This window comes from Littorina saxatilis, linkage group LG14 (assembly GCF_037325665.1).
Source record: "Littorina saxatilis isolate snail1 linkage group LG14, US_GU_Lsax_2.0, whole genome shotgun sequence".
In the NCBI taxonomy this organism is placed as follows: Eukaryota; Metazoa; Mollusca; class Gastropoda; order Littorinimorpha; family Littorinidae; genus Littorina; species Littorina saxatilis.
The window spans coordinates 3217952-3233656 of NC_090258.1; the positions used below are offsets into that span (position 1 = coordinate 3217952).

Sequence of the window (15705 nt, forward strand, 5' to 3'; positions counted from 1 at the left end):
TTTCCGAGACTGTGTTTTGTCTGAGTGGAGAAGACGTGTGTTTTGTGCTCTCGATTTGTGTGACATGTCTGTCACGGGCTGAAATCCTTTCGGGATGTGAAGATTTCTTTGCTGGTAGGTTAACACATTTTTCTTTCTGTAAATGAGTAAGCAGTGAGAAGAAGAGTATGCTGCTTGTGGGAGGATTTATTTGAATGTTCAAGTAGATTGTTTTGTGAGTTGAATGTTCGGGAAAACTTTTGTTTATTGAATGTTTTAGAAAACCGTTTGAGTGTTTGAGAGAACTGTATTGTAGGCATGTTATTTGGAAGGAATGATGTGTTTTGCTGTTGTTAAAGGATTTAGTTTGTGGTAGTTGACATTGTTGAGTTGTTTATGTATGCTTATGACGTGCACTTCTGTGATTTACAGAATGGCGGAATGTGCGACGGGGTTTTCGTAGACGGGGTTTCGTTAGAGGGGTGTAGTTAGATGCAGTTAGGCTTCGTTAGACGGGGTTTCAGTTAGGTTCAGTTAGATTTCAGTTAGGTTTAGGAGACGAGGTTTTAATTAGGTTTTGTTAGATTGGTTTTTTTGAAGAATTGTTTTTAGGTTGTTTTTTTATATTTAGTCAAGTTTTGACTAAATATTTTAACATCGAGGGGGAATCGAAACGAGGGTCGTGGTGTATGTGCGTGTGTGTGTGTGTGTGTGTGTGTGTGTGTGTCTGTGTGTGTGTGTGTGTGTAGAGCGATTCAGACTAAACTACTGGACCGATCTTTATGAAATTTGACATGAGAGTTCCTGGGTATGAAATCCCCGAACGTTTTTTTCATTTTTTTGATAAATGTCTTTGATGACGTCATATCCGGCTTTTCGTGAAAGTTGAGGCGGCACTGTCACGCCCTCATTTTTCAACCAAATTGGTTGAAATTTTGGTCAAGTAATCTCCGACGAAGCCCGGGGTTCGGTATTGCATTTCAGCTTGGTGGCTTAAAAATTAATTAATGACTTTGGTCATTAAAAATCTGAAAATTGTAAAAAAAAATAAAAAATTATAAAACGATCCAAATTTACGTTTATCTTATTCTCCATCATTTGCTGATTCCAAAAACATATAAATATGTTATATTCGGATTAAAAACAAGCTCTGAAAATTAAATATATAAAAATTATAATCAAAATTAAATTGTCCAAATCAATTTAAAAACACTTTCATCTTATTCCTTGTCGGTTCCTGATTCCAAAAACATATAGATATGATATGTTTGGATTAAAAACACGCTCAGAAAGTTAAAACAAAGAGAGGTACAGAAAAGCGTGCTATCCTTCTTAGCGCAACTACTACCCCGCTCTTCTTGTCAATTTCACTGCCTTTGCCATGAGCGGTGGACTGACGATGCTACGAGTATACGGTCTTGCTGAAAAATGGCAGCTACTTGATAGTGGGGCTCGTATGTTGCAGACGCACTCATAAATCATTCACATCTTGCAACAAACATCATACTTTGTGGTATTGTTCCTTATAATTATTTAAGGGATTTCAGATACAGAGCCACTTCAGAAATCGTTTTTTTTGTCTTTGATAGGGAATAAAAGGCTGCATTTACAGCAGACGAAATTCGTACCAAAAGCGCTCAGCAGTAAATATTCCCAACTCAGCAAATGTAAAATTCAATGGTTTACCATGCACCAGAAGTTGTCTGCTGATAACACATGCATGACATAAATACTCTTATGGGTATTTTTGTGTTCTGGTATTTAATTTGATCGTTTTTAGAATTTTATATATCCGCAGCATGAAAATTCAAGATGGCGGCCTCCGCAACATTGCGTGTTTTGATTTGAGCGAAAACAACGTTTCTGAAGGTAAGTTTTCAAGAATACGCATCCATTCACCAATGTCACATCATTTTACTGTTTAATTCTCCCCTGGGGTCTGTTATTCATCGGGTGAAGCGCTGAAATGCAGAGTAATCTTGCAATAGCTCATCAAGCTGGATTGATGCTGATAGATCTAGATCTATCTGTTGATTACAAGTAAGGAAATCATGATCGCCACGCTGGTGATTTTAAACAGATTAAACGAACTTTGAATAAAAGGCGAGGAGAAAGAGATTGTTCATGGTATGATAAATGATTAGTCCTGCCTACGTTAAGGACTTCCATAAGGTGGGGAGGGGTAGAGTCAAAAACGGTGAGGGTAGGCCAGATAGTAGGATGACCAGCTGGAGATAAAAACACTCCACTCCCCAGGCCCATGTCTTTACAGTGTTGTGATCAAACTTTCAAAGACAGTAGGTAACAGACAAAAGCATACAGTGTATGCTAATCAAATGAGATAAGTGGTTTTGAAAAATGAAGAGGTACCGCTCTTTGAGTTTTACAATTTTGGTTTGTTGCTTGTTTCTCATCCTTTTGCTTATTTTAAGTTGACCGTGCATTGGTGTGAATTTTATTTTTACAGGATATATACAAGAGTTACACCACATGCCGGTTCCTGGGAACAAGCGTTCTGCATTTATTCCGGTGCCACAGAAGGGAGCCGATTTCACTAGTACTACTGTATCAAGGTTTGTTACCTAATACATCTTAACAGTAAGATTTTTTTATTTGTATTAATTGGAACATGTTTGCACATCATTTGTAAGCGACCTCTGTGAATTTGATGGGTTTGACGTACGAACCCTCACTATGGTCAACATTCTGTTAGCGACTGTTTGAAGCGAATAAATGTAGCGGTCAGAAAGATTCCAGAATCAGTTGGGTCACTGGAAACTGTGTTTGTTTGTTTTTTAACCTGAAACAGTAAGAATTATACGAATTCATGAAATACAATTTTCTTTCATTTTGGTCTGTTGTGTGAAGACTTGCTAACCCGGCTTTGACCGACTCTCTGAGATAGTAAACATTATTCAAATACATTCAAATAAAAATGTCACTTTTCATCTTTTGTGTGAAGGGTACCACAGGCTGATTTCCTGCACCATGGATGTAGAGGAGGCCAGACAGTCTGCTTCTCATTCCAGCTGTGTTGCGTTTTTTTCTGCTCGTGAAGTGTATCGCCACATTGCCAAAGCCATTGGCCAAGAGAAGTCACCCTGTCTGCCCATTTTGCATAGCCTTACAGGCTGTGACACTATGTCGTTCTTCAATGGTATTGGGGAATCAGAAGGCTTGGGAAGTATGGCAAGCATTTGAAGACGTCACTCAAACTTTCTTCAGGTTGTCTGCTCCTCTTTGTAAGCTGAGTACCACTGACAGGGCAGCACAAGAGCTTTTTGGTGTACATTTGTAGGACAAAACCAGCAACGTACTGGGTGTAAACAGTGCTAGACGGTACCTCTTCAGTAAAAAGAGCTGCCAAATTGACCATAATCCCCTTACAAGTGAGGTGCTGCTGCAGGACATGAGATTGAGAAGAGCCATCTACCTATTAGACTTCCAAACTCTGTGGGCTGGCAGTTCAAGGCTGGAAAGTGGGAGTCATTCTGGACGAGCTTTCAAGAGGTATCCAGCGTGTGCCGAGAACTCATGAGGTGTGCCTGCAAGAAGAGCTGTACAACAAAACGCTGCAAATGCTGCTAAGAAGGACTGCAGAGCACAGCTCTCTGCAAATGTGCTTGCATGCCTGTGAAAACTGTCAGCATCTAAACTGTGCAAAAATATTATTGCACCCATTTTCATACCCCAACTCAAACTTTTATTCCTGTGTCATTTTATTCAAACTGTCTATGCCATTAAAGGCTCGCATCTTCGCTATCTGGCACATTTTTTTTTAACATCATCATTTACGCCGTCAAAATAAGGATACCCTTGACGTGACAAAGAGATGTGACAAAAACTTCGGGTACCTTTTAAAAAGCCGACGACAATTCCTGAGGCACAACTGGGTCACTGTTGTATACGAAGAGAAAGTCAACTTGATTATCCATCCAGAACAGGTTGTTTTATTTCGCCATCTTGCATATTTCTAGTGTTGTGCCATTGTACCTACTGATGTATGTGTCGATCTCACGGATGAGATGTTTATGTGTCAAATTTGAGGGATACCCAAGTCAACTAAAATCCATGTATTTTAGCAATGACCAAGTGGGTTGCGTTGAAACTTTCAGGAATGTGTGTCTACGCACGAGGCGTAGTTCAACCGTTTGAGTACACTTTCAAATCTTCACGAAATAATATTTTAAAAACTGCCACAGGTTTGTTGACTTACATCCCACATATTTTTGACTTCGCATGTATGACAGATGGTTGTTTCAAGTACTGCCAAAGTTTCTTTTGAGTATAGACACTTGCCGGAATGTGCTAGTTGTGTAAACACATGAGAACAAACAACGTTTTCGAAATACAGCGATTATGAATTTTAGTCGACTTTTGAGTTGATACATTACATTTTTATCAGTTTTATTTTGGGGGTACCCTTATTTGGGCGGCGGTCAAATAACCCATGTAAAGGCCACCTTTTATCTTAAAAGTGTTCCAGTTAGCCAAGTTGAGTGCCCTCAATAGCATACATTGAATATAACAGCACAGGAATGAATGTTTTCGTTTTGGTATGAAAATTGGTGCAATATATTTATTTTTGCACAGTTTAGGTAATCCACAAATTCTTCAACCCTGCCACCCACACCGTCCAATCATTCTCTGCACCAACAATACATGTATTGTTTTGTTTAAAAATGTGTTTGTGTTAGTTTCTATTGCAAGAGAATGTCTTGTAGCATCAAAAATGCCTAAATACCCTTTTATTGGCGGCCATTTTGAAAATTGTAAAAAAACTACTGATTTCTTAATTTTTTCACGGTGGCTCTGTATCAGGTTTTGTTAAGCAAAAGCAAATGTCCATTTACGCCAAATTTGCTGTTAATCACATGAAGTGAAATATGCCTAACATACCCAACCGTTTACACTGGCGGCCATTTTGAAAAATTGTTTAAAAACTACCCATTTTTTATTTTTCGCGATGGCTCTGTATCAGGTTTTGTTAAGCACATAAAACTCTTCATATTTGCTTAATTTGGTGTTTGTTGCATGATTTGAATGATTTTGCAACATAGGAGCCCCACTATGACTAAATATTGTATTTTCGCCTTACGCGACTTGTTTTAGATTTCGTTTGTTTTAGATTAGAGTTCTATTGTGTGTTATTTTTATTAAAGTTGAGAGTGAGGATTTAGAGTAGAGTTTTGGAGTGTAGTTTGGAGGGAGGATTTAAAGTATTGTTTTAAAGTATTGTTTTAGAGTGGGAATCTAAAGTATAGCTTTAGAGTAAAGAATTTAGAGTGTTGTTTTGGGTTGTTCTAGTTCTAGAGAGTAATACATTGGAAGTTTTGTATTTGAAGGTAAACCCCCGCTTACGAATACGAATACGAATACGAATACTTTATTATCTCATACAGAGAAATTTCAGTGTGGTGCACATTAAAAGACAAAACAAATAATAAGACAACAGATAAAAATACCATACGAAGCATACTACACTCGCGCACGCATATGTACACTAACAGGAATAGCTTTCCCACATTTTCCCCTCATCATCTTCTTTCTATCTTTCTATATATATACGACTTGTGTGTTCGCGATGCACGGCCAAAGTTCTCGATGGATCTGCTTCAAATTTGGTGGGCATATTCAGGTAGACCCCGGACACAACCTGGTCGATGAGAATTTTCAACACGTGCTCTCAGCGCGCACCGCTGAACCGATTTTGGTTTTTCTGTAGATCCACTACATCCATTCCCAGTAACTCTTCCTTATCTTCTCCAGTGTTTTGCGCGTTTATCTCCCTTCCTTCGTGTGGCGTCAATCCATATTCCCGTTACTATTTTTAGAAGGTCACTGCACTGTCCAGAACGCGGCTTTCCTTGCATGTACCCGTAAGTTGTCCTCACTGTAAAAGTGCAAAGGTCGAATCTATTTATCTAAAAATCCACTGTCATCTATCTCTATATATTTATATATATATATATAGATAGATATATACAGCTTCTGCGTGTGTGTGTGTGTGTGTGTGTGTGTGTGTGTGTGTGTGTGTGTGTGTGTGTGTGTGTATGCAACACCTGTGAATTGTAGAGTTCTGTTTGTGATGGGGTCTGGCGGCTTTGGTCTCTCTGTATGTTCTGGCCTTCCTTTGAGAAGCCATAACAGTTATTATAAGGCTTAGAAATAAGGTCTAAAATTCTCAATCCCGTTTGAGTGGACTTCGCCTTCAAAGGTGATTGTGGTGTTTCGGCACTCGGTTACATTTGGCGTCGTCGACAGGGATGGGACTCGACATGAAATGTTCAGGCCACTGAATCATTTTCGTGCTGTTCCCTTTCCACCAACCTGGGAGGGACCTAAGCTTGGCGGGTCCATGGTTCGGAACTTTGGGGACAAAGTTCATTCAAAGGGGGTCGAGTGTGACAGGGAGACTACCGTCGCCCTTCACAGCAGACTCTGCAGAGTTGTTCGCCTTACAAGTTGTCAGCTATTTATAGCTAGCTCGCCAGGCAACACCTGTGGATTGTAGAGTTCTGTTTGTGATGGGGTCTGGCGGCTTTTGTCTCTCTGTATGTTCTTGCCTTCCTTTGTGTGGGCACAAACTGGTGGATGAAAATGTTCAACACGTGCTCTAAGACGGCGAACCGCCACGCTGTCTGTCTCTGTCTCGCGATTCACCCGGCGAAGCCGGGTATTCCTCTAGTATGGAAATAAAGAACCTGGTAATTTAACTTGTGTGTTTGAGCTTGGTGAGAAAGGGGCACTCTGAAATGTTGACCCCGACTTCAGGGTAAAGTACATTTGGCAGTCGGTTACACTTGTTAAGTGTTTCTTGTGTAGAATATAGTCAATGTTTGTAAAGATTTTAGTCAAGCAGTGTAAGAAATGTTAAGTCCTTTGTACTTGAAACTTGCATTCTCCCAGTAAGGTCATATATTGTACTACGTTGCAAGCCCCTGGAGCAATTTTTTTATTTGTGCTTTTGTGAACAAGAAACAATTAACAAGTGGCTCTATCCCATCTGCCCCCCCCCCCCCCCCCCTCCCTTTTCCCCGTCGCGATATAACCTTCGTGGTTGAAAACGACGTTAAACACCAAATAAAGAATGTAAAAGCGCTATATAAATGCTAATTTATTATTATTATTATTATTATTATTATTATTACTATATTATAACAACAAACAATAACAACAAACAATAACAACAAACAATAACAACAAACAATAACAACAAACAATAACAACAAACAATAACAACAACAATGATGTGACTATATAAATGATGCTTTTTGCTTAAATGCTCATATCATAAGTTAATCTTAGCAGTGTATAAATTTATGTTTGATTATGCTTAATCGTGTGCTTGTCTTATTAGAAATGCGGTGTTGTGCCAACAGAAAAATGTCCATGCTTGTGTATAACAAAAATGGACATTAAAGTTTTATTATTTTATCTTATTTCACCAAACAAACTTCCCCAGTGCCAAAATCATGTGCCTGTAGTTTGTTTACGTACGAACCCAAGCCAGGTAGGTCAAGCTGGTTCAAGTAGTTCAAGTTCAAGGACGATTCGAGTGTGCGATATAGTGGTCCAGTTGACATCAAAACTCTGTCTGCGCTCTGAATTGTCACGTCAAGACACACGGATATAGGCCAGTGTTGTTACATGGACCGACTTGTGTTTTAAGGTGCGGTGGACATGTTTTTGACCCAAAGTATTTTTTATGCAACTACCATCACTTAGTGTTTCAATGCTGTCTGTGTGGTGTGGTTGTTGTTTTCTTGAGTTGCAGGATGTTGCTTATACCACCCTGGACTGTGGTTGGTCCGATAGGTGAAACTGAGTTATCTTTGTGAAACACTTGTGTACATACTCCAGATATTAACCCGTGGGTGTGACGACACATCCTGGAAAAAGAGTGAACAGTTTCAGGTTCATATAGTGCAACGACTAAGGCTTACATTGACAGGGCTAAATCTGGATGCTGCCTAACTGGTGGATGTTTTATCAACCAGGAACTCATTAAAACTTACGTATCTGTATATATGTTGTGGCGGAGTTTCATAGACAAGTCAAGTCAAGTCAATATTTATTTCAAAAAACTCCTAGGGTTACATGAATAAAATAAATAAAAATTGCAATAAACACGACAAAAAAGATATATGTAATAATGGTACACAACACTTCTAATTAACCGAAAATAAATCAAGCTTAATTCATAACAAAATAATTGTAATCATAAATTTTTAATTTTTTTTTCAGAAAAGTATATGTTTCTGTGTTTGTTTTTGTTTTAATAAGAAAAAAAACGTCATCAAATAATCAGAACTCTTTCAAAATACTCTTAATAAAATATATTAAATGCAATAACTTTCGTTTCTTTGTTAATTCAAATAAATGTTTAAATTTGACTGCATTTGAATTTCTACGAAAATACAATGGTAACAACCTTTTCCTCACATTTTCAAAAAAATGACACTGAAATATATAATGAAATTCATCTCCGAGTTCTCCAGACTGGCATTTAACACATATTCTTTCGTTATGTGGTATATTTAACATTCGGCCTTTCTGTATTGGCAATTTATGATTTAATGTTCTAAAACGTAAAAAAGAGAGTGCTAGGTTATTGGGTAAAATGTTCAAATAATTTTCAAATATAAATGTATCTTTAAACAATCTATAATTCAAACAAGTTTCTTTTTCATTTAATTCTGAAAACCACGATTGTATATATTGATCTTTTAGGCATTGCAACGTTTTCAATTTAAACCATTTTTTGGAACATCGTAAATTAAACTGGTCATGCCAAATACCACTAAGACCAAGAGCATTTAAAGTTGTTTCAACATGTTTTAAATAGGGTGCTTCATATATGTTATTTACATAGAGGTGATGCAGAAAACGGTACAATACATTTGAAAACTTATTACTATTATTACAATCCACCAATTTAAACCAAAAACTAAACATTCTATTTTTTACGAGGACATCTAGTGGAAATTTGCCTAATTCGCCTAATACCATACACGTTGGGGTCGACTTTCTCAATTTCAAAATAATCTTATAAAAACGTAGCTGTAATTTTGTTGCTAAATTTACCAAATTTGGTCCCCATACTTCACAGCCGTATAACATAATCGGTGCAACTATTCTATCAAACAATTCCATTTGAATATCTATGGACAACGACAATTTTCTACACTTCTTTAACAAGCTAAACATTGCTCGAGAGGCCTTATCATATAACAACTTTTGTGATGTATTAAACTTATTATTATAATTAAAAAATAGACCCAAATATTGAAAACCAAACACGACCTCAACTAATTCATCTTTGTATTTAAATAATGGCAATTTTCGTATTTTACCTCTTGAAAAAACAACTATTTTCGTTTTTTTGGCGTTCACCCGCAAACTCCACAGATCGCAGTATTCGGACAACACATTTAGCCAGTCTTGTAATGCTTCTGGGGATTCTGCTGAAATGGTTGTATCATCTATATCTGCATATAATAAAATAAACATTTTAAACATCAGCTCAGCATCATCCGGCTGTAAGTCCAACATAGCAACCTCTCTTTCAATAGTAGGGAGGTGTTCAGTTTTATCAAACATATAAGCTTGTAAATCATTTAAATACACAGCAAACAATGCAGGTGACAAGTTTTCCCCTTGATGTACACCAGTAAAACATTGAAAGAAATCTGACTTTTGGTTACCTACCAAAACACAAGACTTGGCCTTACTATACAAATTTTGAATAATATTTAGCATTCGCCCATTTATTCCAGCGTCAAACATCTTCTTCCATAGAAAAGCTCTTTTCACATAATCAAATGCTTTTTCATAATCAATAAAAAGACAATATAACCTTTTTCTCTTTGATAGAAAGTAATCAATAATACTATGTAAAGTAAAAATGTGATCCAGGCTCGAAAACCGGCTTGTTCTTCACCAATGACTGAATACTCATCAAAATAATTAGTTAGCCTATTATTCAGAACACTGGTAAATAACTTTCCAAAGCAGCTCATCAGGGTTATACCTCTGTAATTTGCTGGGTCTTCAGCATCTCCCTTTTGCTTATACATGGGGCGTAAAAGTCCAACAGACCATTCGTCGGGCATGTGTCCAGAACAAAGAATTACATTAAACAGCTTTGTATATACTTTAATCAACTTCCCAGCAGAAGCTTTCAAAAACTCATTTATAATTTGATCATTTCCACAGGCTTTATTATTCTTTAGCTTTTTAACTGCTTTTAAAACTTCCTCTTCTGTTATCATACAATTTAAATCAGCGTTATCATTATGTACCATTTTATTTAAATTAGATTCATTTTTATCAACCTCATCTTCACCTGCTGAAAACATACCTTTAAAGTGTTTCAAAAAAACGTCAGAAGAGACTTTTGGTAATTCTTCATTTTTTTCTCTTAGTGTTCCATTAATAATCTTCCAATACGATTTTGGATCATGGCTTTTTAGGTTTTTAATTTTTTTAACAAGGTCTGCTTGATATTTTTTAAATTGCTTATTTACTTCCTGTTTATAACTTCGACTTGTTTTGGTGCGGAGCTCACGCGAAAAGGCAGTCTTCATTCTTCTATGTACATTTTTTGCTTTAAAAAAGGACTTTCTCTTTTTCTCACATGTAACATTAAACCATGGACAATTTTCGGTTTTCCTTTTATACTGTTTCTTACCAAAAAAAATTCGTTTAAATAACCCTAACTTCTGTGCACTACTCTTCAATATATTATTAACTTCTAAAACAACTCTATTAACTTCGTCAACAGAAACATTTTCTTTAAATACTAACAATTCATCTAATTGTAAATCAATATCGTTTATCGGTGAATCTTCCAGACCACAAATATAATCAGTTTCCAAATCTGTTTTCCATTTTGGTCTTCCTTCGAAATGTTCTGCTACATTACAAGCATGCACTTCGTTCCCAACTTCATCATCACAATCATGATTTAAAACATTGTGTCCAAAAATACAATCAAGCTTAATTACCAAGGGGCAGTGAACATCCGAGAACATTTCGCAAAACTCAATAACAACAAATTCTTTGATGGTATGAAACAGGTTGGCTGATATCAAAACATAATCAACAACACTAACATTTTTACATGTAAATTTCCCGGTGCCTCTGTCTGATCCAACCCGACCATTTACAATAACCATATCTGATATTTTACAAAAATCCACTAAATCATGCCCGAAATTATTTACTAACACATCTTGTGAGTGTCTCTTCGGGATATGAAAATTGTTGTCACCTTCGTCATTTTCTCTGCACATATCTTGTGTTTCACAGGGCATATCAAAATCAACATCAAATAAATCTTCAGTGGTATCTATAAGTAATCCTGTTCTTGCATTAAAATCTTCAAGTAAGCACGCGCCTTCATGTTCAATAGTGAGGAATGCATCGTGTAATTCGGTATAAACATCCTTATTCACATATGGTGAACCTTCTGGGGGAATGTACACAGCGCCAAAAAGTATATCTTGTTTTAAAAACTCCTTACTGAATTTAAAAAACATCATATTTTCACATAATTCTGCCTCACAAAACGTATAATATTTTCTTAGGGAAACATCAACCTTGGATTTTCTTTCTTTAGTTTCATATACTGTAATAAACTGTACAATATCATCCTTGACTAACAACAAAATTCCTCCTGATTTACGTTTAAACTTGCTTCTGTTTTTATAGAGGGACACATAACCCGCAACATCAACTGTGTCAATATCATCCAACTTACTCTCGGATAAGGCAATAATATCATATTTACAAATTAGCTTCAGAAAATCTGGGTGTTTTAATTTCGATAATACGCCACCAACATTCAACGCAATGCACGATAGCTCGGATCCTTAAAACATTTACATCATGTACCTGTCCCTGATCACACACAATATCAGCTCGTTTAGGACTAGTGTCATGCGCCTGTTCCCGATCATACACACAATTAGTTGCAGTAACATTTAATTCTTGTTCTTGTTCTATGTCACATGTGTTACTATTACCATCACAAATGGCAGGTTCATTACAACAAGCATGCAATAAATCAACACATTCAACACTTTTTTGAACACGATTGCAATACAGAGAAGACTGAGAGTCATTCATGCGAAGTGCGTTTTCAACATTCACCCGCTCGCGTTCACTATGACGGCTTACTAGTGCCAAAACCTGGGGTTACCCATTATCACGTGATAATTACTAATTAACGCTGTCAGTTACTGTTTTCACCTGTTATTACTCATTTTCACGGGAAAATTACTAATTTTTTAGTTTTGGCACTAGCAATCCGCCAGGAAGTGAGCCAAAACTAAAAATTAGTAATTAACAGGTGAAAGTTAGTAATTATTCCGGGACAATTAGTCATTTTCCCGGGAAAATTAGTAATAAACACGTGAAAATGGTAATTATCAAGGGAAAATTACTAATTTTCGAAAATTATTAATTTTCCCTTGATAATTACAATTATGAGATTTTGGCACTAGTAAGCCGTCATAGTTCACAGCATTCTTTTTCCTCACACACACACGCATTCACGTTTTCTTTCACGTCTTTGCTTGTTTCTCCCTGTCGCCGTAGTGGGACTGGCCCACTGTGCCCGGCCGCGCATAACCTCGCAGGCTGGCTGTGTGACACACTTTCTGCGCACGGCGCGGTTTTATGTCTCTCCCTTTCAGCACCACACATAATACTACTAGATGAATACCCGCTTTTTTTACACAATACATCACGCATTCACAACGGCCAGCAGATCGCAGCCATTTCGGCGCATATCCTACTTTTCACGGCCTATTATTCCAAGTCACACGGGTATTTTGGTGGACATTTTTATCTATGCCTATACAATTTTGCCAGGAAAGACCCTTTTGTCAATCGTGGGATCTTTAACGTGCACACCCCAATGTAGTGTACACGAAGGGACCTCGGTTTTTCGTCTCATCCGAAAGACGATCTGTCAACTTGTCTCCATATATAATGACTTGTGTTCAAACTACGACAACGGCTTAACAACACAGGCGGTATTTTTTGATGTGTCAAAAGCTTTTGATAAAGTTTGGCACAAAGGATTATTGGTAAAACTAGAGTCGATTGGTGTTCGAGGCCGACTATTGTCATGGTTTCGTAGCTATTTAACAAACCGTGTTCAGTCAGTTGTTGTTAAAGGTGCCAAGTCAGAGCTAAAAGGTTTACAAGCAGGCGTTCCTCAGGGTTCAGTGCTAGGCCCCTTGTTATTTTTGATTTATATAAATGATATTGTAAATGATATTGAGTCTGTTATCAAATTGTTTGCTGATGATACTCGTTTGTCACTTGCATTACATGACCCGATACGACGTGCCGAAATTCTTAACTCAGACCTTGATAAAATTAGTAGATGGGCAGCACGCTGGAAAGTTACATGTAATGAAACCAAAACTAAACTGCTGAATATAAAACGTGATTTAAACCAAAATGACCCCCTATTTTTTAATGGCATTTTTTTGCAAAACGATTGTAAATGGGACGCTCAAATTAGAAATATTGTGAAAAAGACCACTTTGTTGATTAACTGCTTAAGATATTACAAGTATAAGTTATGTAGAAATAGTTTGGAAATAATGTATAAATCTTTTATTCTGCCACACTTCGATTACGCTGATGTGTTATGGGACAATTGTACCGAAGCCTTATCAAAAACACTTGAAAAATTACACCTTGAAGCATTACGTGTTATAATTGGCGGTGTGCGGGGAACAAGCCATGATAAGATTTACAAAGAAAGTGGTTTTTGTAGTCTAAAGGAACGCCGAAAACGACATAAATTAATCTTATTTCACAAAATGGTTCATGGTAAATGTCCACAATATCTAATTAACCTCTTGCCACCACTAGTCTCTTCACTAAATCCCTACCACAGAAGACGACCATTCGAAAGATTCGTACCAGCACATAGGACAGAAATATTCAGAACATCCTTCATTCCATTCTCCACAGTTTTATGGAATAATTTGCCTGATGTGATTAAAACAACAAATTCAATAAGCGAATTTAAGCATTATTTACAAAGTCCTGATCATAGTGTACCAGCTTATTATTATTTTGGAAAACGACAGACAGAAGTTCAACACTGCAGAATGCGTTTAAATATTAGTAACCTTAATTCAGACTTGTGTAAACGCCATCTAAAAGATAACGCACAGTGTGCTTGCGGTGATCCAAATGAAACATCCGAACATTATTTATTAAACTGCACTTTGTATGCAGATGCTCGTCTGACAACAATCAATTCGTTGCCTGTTCATTTCAGACGCGTGGAAATATTATTAAAAGGTAGCGAGCATTATTCTGTTCGTAATAACATATTGATATTTGAGTCTGTCCAATCGTTTATTGTTAAATCTGGTCGATTGATTTGATGGATGTGTTCACGCATTGATAGTGTATATGTGTGTGGGCAGGCATATGTGTACCTCCACACTGCCTCTCCCTGTGTTATCGTATTTGATTACATAAGCAGCGTATAAGTAATGATTATTATCGTTTGTCTCGTATTTTACATGTTAACGAATTACTGCCTTCCATAAAAAATTGTTACATTTACCTGAATTTACATGTTGCATGTCTTAGACTTGATGCTCTCTTCCTATGCGCTTTCGTCCTAGTCTCTCCTTGTGGTTGTTAGTACCTTCTTCCCCCTTTCCCTCCCTTTTCTTTTTATCTTCTGTAGATTCCTTTGTTCCTAGTTAGCTCCCCATCCCCATTCTTTCAATTTGTTCCTCTGGTTTATTGTTGTTATGTCCACCATTACGAAAATGTGTGTAATTTAGTACTGTTCTGGTCACGTGATATAAGCATTTGCTTGAGTGCGTGTCCTAGTTGTGTGTTTTGAACTGTTCATGCGAAGAAAATCCTGAATAAAACTTTGCTTAAACCAAATCAAAGACTAGCACTTGAACCCACCACCTAGGTTAGGAAAGGGGGGAGAAAATTGCTAACGCCCTGACCCAGGGTCGAACTGACTCGCAACCTCTCGCTTCCGAGCGCAAGTGCGTTACCACTCGGCCACCCAGTCCATGTGTTAAGCAATTTCACGGGTCAGCGGGCCCTTTGCAGCCGGTAGCTATGGAAAGCCGTTTGGCTCATAACCATTACACGTGTAAAAAATGATTAGTACACGTGTAATAAATAATTAATACACGTGTAATTAATGATTAATACACGTGTAATAAAAATGCCATACACGTGTACGAAATGATTAAATACACGCGTAATAAACATTTCTTACACGCGCATGAAATATTTATTACACGTGTATTTAATCATTTCTTACACGTGTATGAAATATTTATTACACGTGTATTTAATCATTATGCTATTCCATAGCATAAGAAACAAGTCGCGTAAGGCGAAAATACAATATTTAGTCAAGTAGCTGTCGAACTCACAGAATGAAACTGAACGCAATGCCATTTTTCAGCAAGACCGTATACTCGTAGCATCGTCAGTCCACCGCTCATGGCAAAGGCAGTGAAATTGACAAGAAGAGCGGGGTAGTAGTTGCGCTAAGAAGGATAGCACGCTTTTCTGTCCCTCTCTTTGTTTTAACTTTCTGAGCGTGTTTTTAATCCAAACATATCATATCTATATGTTTTTGGAATCAGGAACCGACAAGGAATAAGCTGAAAGTGTTTTTAAATTGATTTGGACAATTTAATTTTGATA

The 15705-nt window shown here is 37.1% G+C and overlaps 1 protein-coding gene across 4 annotated transcripts in view; it reads left to right on the forward strand.

Annotated features, from left to right (window-relative positions):
- The window catches only part of LOC138946907 (solute carrier family 52, riboflavin transporter, member 3-B-like), a 52883-nt gene continuing 37178 nt past the window's right edge, over window positions 1-15705 (forward strand). For all 4 annotated transcript variants that reach the window (XM_070318307.1, XM_070318304.1, XM_070318308.1 and 1 more), the window contains exon 1: window positions 1-114. The gene's annotated coding sequence lies outside the window, so the exon portion shown is untranslated. The remainder of the gene's footprint in view (window positions 115-15705) is intronic.